The following is a 7,888-nucleotide window of genomic DNA, read 5'->3' as shown; positions in this document are numbered from 1 at the left end:
GGTTGTTCTGGGATTGATTTGCACTTTTCACACTTAAGTACGTTCATCTCTAGGAGACAGAGCGCGTCTCCTTCTGAGCAGTATGACGGATGGTGTTTATACTTGCGTACATTTGTTTGTACAGATGAACGTGGTACCTTCAGGCATGGAAATTGCTCCCAAGGATGAACCAGACTTGTGGAGGTCTACAATTACTTTTCTGAGGTCTTGGCTGATTTATTTAGATTTCCCCATGATGTCAAGCAAAGAGGCACTGAAGGTAGGCCTTGAAATACATCCACAGGTACACCTCCAATTGACTCAAATGATGTCAATTAGCCTATCAGAAGATTCTAAAGCCATGACATCATTTTCTGGAATTTTCCAAGCTGTTTAAAGGCGGCACAGTCAACTTAGTGTATGTAAACATCTGACCCACTAGAATTGTGATACAGTGAATTATAAGTGAAATAATCTGTCTGTAAACAATTTTTGGAAAAATTACTTGTGTTATGCACAAAGTAGATGTTAACAAACTATAGTTTTGGCAAGTTGGTTAGGACAAGAAATTTGTGGAGTGGATGAAAAACTAGTTTTAATGACGCCAACCTAAGTGTATGTAAACTTCCGACTTCAACTGTACATCAATCACAAACACATGTGGAAATACAGTGCATTAGGAAAGTATTCAGACCCCTTGACTTTTTCCAAAGTTTTTTTATGTTACAGCCTTATTATAAAATGTATTAAATATATTTTTCCCTCATTAATCTACACACAATAGCCCTTAATGACAAAGGAAAAACAGGTTTTTAGAAATAAAAAAATGATTACAAATTAAAATAAAATCTGAAATACTACATTTACATATATATTACTTGAGGCTTGGGCCGATTCTGGTGTGAGTTATCTGGCCCAAATGTATTACTTGGGGCTCGGGCCGATTCCGGTGGCAGTTATGTGGCCCAAATGTATCAATTTAGGCTCTGGCCGATTGGGGCTACTTTCTGGCAGATTATTACACGGGCTGCTTTATATAATTAACATTTCSTTATTTATTTTTCCATATTTTCTCATTGTTTTTGTGATCATAAAATACAATTAACATTTCAATTAAATTCTTTAAGAGTCCTGTGTAGTATTTTAGTATTTTGATACTTTGTGCAAGGCAATTGATAAGCATTAAAAACTTTGTTGATTGAGCCTCCCAATTGGTGCGGTGGTCTAAGACACTGCATCGCAGTGCAAACTGCGTTGCTACAGATGCTGGTTCGAGACCCGTGCCAGCCGCTCCCGGGAGAACCATGAGGCGACGCACAATTGGCCCAGTGTTGTCTGAGTTAGGGGAGGGTTTGGCCGGCCGGGATGTCCTTGTCCCATCGCACTGTAAGGATTCCTGTGGTGGGCCAGGCGCATGCATGCTGACACGGTCACCAGGTGTATGGTGTTTCCTCCGAACACAAAATATAACAGGTTATAGAGCACACAACGCAATCATTTTTGGGGGGGAGGCTTCCCCGAAGATTTTACCCACACACCGCTACTGAAAGTCAGGTGAGTTAGTGCCTGTCTCTTATACACATCTAGATGTGTATAAGAGACAGTTCGAGACCCGTGCCAGCCGCTCCCGGGAGAACCATGAGGCGACGCACAATTGGCCCAGTGTTGTCTGAGTTAGGGGAGGGTTTGGCCCATCGCACTGTAGGGATTCCTGTGGTGGGCCAGGCGCATGCATGCATGCTGACACAGTCACCAGGTGTATGGTGTTTCCTCCGAACACAAAATACAACAGGTTATAGAGCACACAACGCAATAATTTTTGGGGGGGAGGCTTCCCCGAAGATTTTACTCACACACCGCTACTGAAAGTCAGGTGAGTTAGTGCTACTCTTTTTGGACATTTTCTGGTGTTTTGTGGTGGAAAACTGAGCGGGTCGAGCATAACACGTCAACCCTGTTATACATAGATAGACAGGCTAGAAATGTTTGGCTAGATAATGGCGCTAGAGGAGATGGCTGCCGCTTTACGGGCTCCTGACCAATTGTGCTAATTTGTGTGTTTTTTCGCATTCTTTGAAACTTATTTTGTACATTATTGCTCAATCTAATATTTATCTATTTCTTAATTCCATTCTTTTACTTTTATATTTGTGTGTATTGTTATGAATTGTTAGATACTACTGCACTGTTGGAGCTAGGAACACAAGCATTTCGCTACACCCGCAATAACATCTGCTAAATATGTGTATGTGACCAATAACATTTGATGTTGCTGCTACCGTCTCTTATGACCGAAAAAAGCTTCTGGATATCAGAAAAGCGATTACTCACYTCATAATGGACAAAGATTTTTTCTTTAATGAGTCTGACGCAAAGGACAAGTCCCAAATCCCCGTCATTCGCATGGAGAAAAGACAAAGATACAAGGGGTGCAGATCAGGGTGTGCTATGAGAATTCGTCGGCGAGGGGGTAACCCCCCTCTACCATCCGTTCTTTTGGCCAATGTGCAATCACTGGAGAATAAACTGGTTGAACACCGTTCAAGACTATCCTACAAAATGGACATTAAAAACAGTAATATCTTATGTTTCTCTCAGAGTCTTGGCTGAACGATGACACAGATACAGTTGGCTGGGTTTTTCATGCATCGGCAGGAAAGAACAGCTCCATCCGGTAAGCCGACAGGTGGGGGTGTGTGTCTATTTAATGCCGGCAAACTTAAATTAGTTTTGCCTAATTTCTACCAGCATGTCACATGTGCAACCAGAGGGAAAAAACTCTAGACCACCTTTACTCCACACACAGAGACACGTACAAAGCTCTCCCTCGCCCTCCATTTGGCAAATCTGACCATAATTATATCCTCACGATTCCTGCTTACAAGCAAAAAAACTAAAGCAGGATAAACCCATGACTCGCTCAATACGGAAGTGGTCAGATGACACGGATGCTACGCTATGCTGGTAGCCTAGTGGTTAGAGCGTTGGGCCAGTAACCGCAAGGTTGCTGGATCGAATCCCTGAGCTGACAAGGTAAAAATCTGTTGTTCTGCCCCTGAGCAAGGCAGTTAATCTACTGTTTCCTGGGCGCCGAAGAAGTGGATGTTGATTANACTGTTTCCTGGGCGCCGAAGAAGTGGATGTTGATTATGGCAGCCCCCTGCACCTCTCTGATTCAGAGGGGTTGGGTTAAATGTGGAAGATACATTCAGTTGGACAACTGACTAGGTATASCCCTTTCCCTATGGGACTGCTTTGCTAGCACAGACTGGAATATGTTCCAGTATTCATCCAATGGCATTGAGGAGTATACCACCTCAGTCACCGGCTTCATCAGTAAGTGCATTGAGGACGTCGTCCCCACAGTGACCGAACGTACATATCCGAACCAGAACCCATGGATTACAGGCAACATCCGCACCGAGCTAAAGGCTAGAGCAGGCGCCTTCAAGGAGCGGGACACTAATCCGGATCCTTATAAGAAATCCCGCTATGCCCTCCAACGAACCATCAAATAGGGAAAATGTCAATACAGGACTAAGATTGAATCCTACTACATCGGCTCTGATGCTCGTCGCATATGGCAAGGCTTGCAAACTATTACGGACTACAAAGAAAAACCGAGTTGCCGAGTGACACGAGCGTACCAGACGGGCTAAATGCCTTTTATACTTGCTTCGAGGCAAGCAACACTGAAGCGTGCATGAGACCACCAGCTGTTCCGGACAACTGTGTGATCACCCTCTGTAGCCGATGTAAGCAAGACCTTTAAACAGGTCAACATTCACAAGGCTGCGGGGCCAGACGGATTACCAGGATGTGTACTCAGAGCATGCCCGGACCAACTGGCAAGTGTCTTTACTGACATTTTCAACCTCTCCGTGACTGAGTCTGTAATACCTACATGTTTCAAGCAGACCACCATTGTATAGTCCCTGTGCCCAAGAAAGYGAAGGTAACCTGCCTAAATGACTACCGCCCCATAGCACTCACGTCGGTAGCCATGAAGTGGACAAAAGGAACCTGGACAAAAGGAACACCTATGTGAGAATSCTGTTAATTGACTACAGYTCAGCGTTCAACACCATAGTGCCCACAAAGCTCATMACTAAGCTAAATGGCAACTGCTCGGCATCTGACCGTAAGGCGCTACAGAGGGTAGTGCGTACAGCCCAGTACATCACTGGGCCAAGCTTCCTGCAATCCAGGACCTATATACTAGGCGGTGTCAGAGGAAGGCCCAAAAAATGGTCAAAGACTCCAGTCACCCAAGTCATAGACTGTTCTTTCTGCTACCGCACGGCAAGTGGCACCAAGTCTAGGTCCAAAAGGCTTCTTAACAGCTTCTACCCCCAAGCCATAAGACTCCTGAACAATTAATCAAATGGCCACCCRGACTATTTKCATTGACACCCCCACCTTTATTTTTTAAAACCTTTGTTTTTACACTGCTGCTACTCGCTGTTAATTATCTATGCATAGTCACGTTACCCCTACCTACAAATTACCTYGACTAACCTTACCCCCGCACATTGACTCGGTACCGGAACCCCCTGTATATAGCGTCATTATTGTTATTTTATTGTGTAACTTTTTTTTTTACTAGMTTTTTCACGTTTGGGGGTCTTTTAAAAACCATACATGGGGGATATTTAAAAATGGGTTTCAATTGATTGTGGGTCAGTATCAATAATGTACCAGAGCTTTCTGATAATGTCGTTAAATGCCTTCCCCAATGGTGAGTACTGGGTAAAGCATGATGGGACATGTTCTGCTTTTTCTTTGACTTTTGGTTGAAGGCTTTCCAACTGTGTTAGTCGTTCAAAACGATCATTGGCATGTTTTACCCAATTGTCTTTGTACCCCCTTTCCTTAAACCTTCGTGTGAGGTCCATGGTCTGTTTCCGATAAGAGGCATCCGAGCTGCATATTCTTCTGATACGACTGAATTGACTTATAGGGAGACTTTTAATAAGTGGACATGGATGAAAGCTGTCCATGAGGGTATTTCTGTCGGTAGGTTTCCTGTAGAGATCTGTAGCGAGGGAGGTTTTGTCCTTAACTTAATAACCATCACATCAAGAAAACTGATTTGTGATAGGTCATAGTTAATGGTGAAGTGAATGTGTTCATTCATAGAGTTTAGATAAGCATGGAATTCCAAAACATCTTCCTGGATGCCTGTATAGATCACGAAAATGTAATCCAAATATCTCAGAATTAGGAGAATATTGGAGAGAAACGGGTTAAGGTCTGGATTCAGCACCACCTGTTTTTCAAATATTCCTAGATATAGGTTATCATGATTAGGAGCCATAGTGCTCCCCATCGCTGTCCGTTTGGTTTGGAGGAAATAGTCTCCTGTGAAGAGAAAATAGTTGGAGGTTATTAACAGTTCTGCCAAGTCCACAATATAATTAGTGCTGGGTAGAGCATTAAGGGGACGTTCATTGACATAGAACTTGAGGGCCTCTAGGCCGCCCTGATGGGGGATGTTAGTATATAGACTGGTAACGTCATAAGTACACAGAATAGAATTTTCAGGTATATGGTCCACAGATTTCAAAAAATTATAAAATCTATAGAATCTCTAGTATACATGGGGAGGGAGATCACCCAGGGTTTCACAAAATGGTCTACAAAGGTAGACAGCATTCTCTGTCAGAGATCCATTACTACTCACAATGRGCCTGCCTGGTATAGGTGACGTCTTCCTCTTGTGAATTTTGGGTAGAGCGTACAGTATATGACAGGTGTGGGAACCCCACTATCAGGCGCCACGGTCCCGCTCTCTGACATTCTCAAGCACATGTATTTTTCCTTACGCTTGTAGCGAGAAGGGGAACGCGGTGAGATACCTCACTCATATTATCAGAGAATTGGGGTTACGTAAGTAACCTTAAGTTCTCTTTCAAAGAATTGTTTCGGTATCTCACATATGGGATATAGCAAACTCCCATATCGCTCATATGCACTCCAGATAGTCCTGACAGACTCATCCCTCAGAGGCCCCAAACTAAGGATTGTATGCGCCGAGCAGGTGCAACGATATCCGTACATTAAAAGCCTCGTAACCTATGAGGGGTAGCTAAAGTACCGCATTATAAATCTCCTGACAGAGATGCCACAAGTGATGCCATTGAGTGGCCATGACCACAATAGCAAAGGGACCCTCAAGCCTCACCGGGGTAGCATACACGTGCCAACATATTGAACCTCCGCTATCCCACGGGGACAGACATTTGATGAGAGAGGGGACCTGCCCCCCTACACAAGRTAGGGTTCCGTTCTGGAAGAAAGCCGGGCAAGCTGCCGGCAAGAGCAGAATTTGCTCCGCAGATGTAAAGGTTATGGTAAAGCACAGGAACCTTGGATTATGTAAAGACTGAGTGCTAGGGCTGTAGTAACAGAACTCCCTCCGACACTGGCCAACCCTCAGGGTCAGTGTGTATGGATGGGGGTGAGGGTGTCTCCATTTGTGAGTCAATGGCTGGTTGTGAGAGACAGTAGACAACTCCCATGACCAACGACTCCCGGCCTATAGCTATTGATTGCAGAAGGGAGGGTGCCTGCTGTGTCTAACAGTCTGTGTAGATGCGAGGAGCAAGTGCGCACTAGCGGATGAGGACCGTCAGTGCAGTTATGTCCCCTGTGGTACGACGTTCCTGCAGACATGATGCTGCAAGAAAGTTAACCAAGAGGATGGAAAACATAGTGACCATCCCGAGATGCCTGTATGAGCCAAGCGGATCCTTGGGAGGACCGGTATGACTCGATCTTCCTGGGCTGTGCCCCACCTCTGAGGTGATGAACACTTCCCCCTCGATCCTCTATTGGCATCCCAAAAATGGTGTCAGCTGGGAGAGACCTGAGACTGCACTGATGGAGGAGCCCTGAGAGAGCATGTACACCGCTACCCTGTAAAGGAAGTGACACAATGTGATATAAACGTGGGCTATGGSYAGACTGCCTCATTCTCAGTGACCTAACGGGGCTGTAACCTAAGCGGAGGTGAATACGGAGTGTCACCGCATGTCCCTTGTGGGGGAGAAATGCACCGGAGGGATGAAGCGATCATCCGTCCGATAGTGCAACCCGAAAAGGTAGTTTTAACCATGGTCCATACAGTGTTTGTTTACATTTATGTTGTTTACAAACATTGAAGTAGAACAAGCTTATATCTTGGGTTCTGGTGGGGTATGACATTTCAAGTTCATGAGGCATTTATAAGTTACATTTAAGCGATAAGGCACGAGGGGGGGATGGTATATGGCCAATATACCACGGCTAAGGGCTGTTTTTAGGCACCACGCATCGTGGAGTGCCTGGACACAGCCCTTAGCCGTAGTATATTGGCCATATACCACAAACCCCCGAGGTGCCTTATTGCTATTATAAACTGGCTACCAACGTAATTAGAGCAGTAAAAATAAAYGTTTTATCATACCTGTGGTATACGGTCTGATATACCACAGCTGTCAACCAATCAGCATTCAGGGCTCAAACCACCCAATATATAATCTTCAATAATCAATGGGTGTATATAATTCATTTCAAAGTGTATATAATGAATTGGGTAGTGCATCAGCAGTTTCTCTTGTCATGTCAGTCATTGCAGACCTTAGAGCTATTTATAACTCAGAAATGTCCAGATCAACTAGTTCATGTCAGATAATTATTTTTAGGCTAGGTTTTTTTTCAGCCCATTGATTCTGTTGTAATGTTTGAGTCACTCAAATATCACATGAACACATATAAGACACGGCAAAATGTGTATAATAGAAGGAAATTAGGTTTAAAACTACAAAATGTTCTCTACGCCAACAAGAGAGGTGTGAACAGTTTGTGTCATGAACAGTGCTTGTGCCCACAGAAATAGAAGTGGTGCACGTGCGCAGGGGGGCGCCTG

This window comes from Salvelinus sp. IW2-2015, linkage group LG18, assembly GCF_002910315.2.
Source record: "Salvelinus sp. IW2-2015 linkage group LG18, ASM291031v2, whole genome shotgun sequence".
Lineage (NCBI taxonomy): Eukaryota > Metazoa > Chordata > Actinopteri > Salmoniformes > Salmonidae > Salvelinus > Salvelinus sp. IW2-2015.
This window is presented reverse-complemented; position numbering follows the sequence as displayed.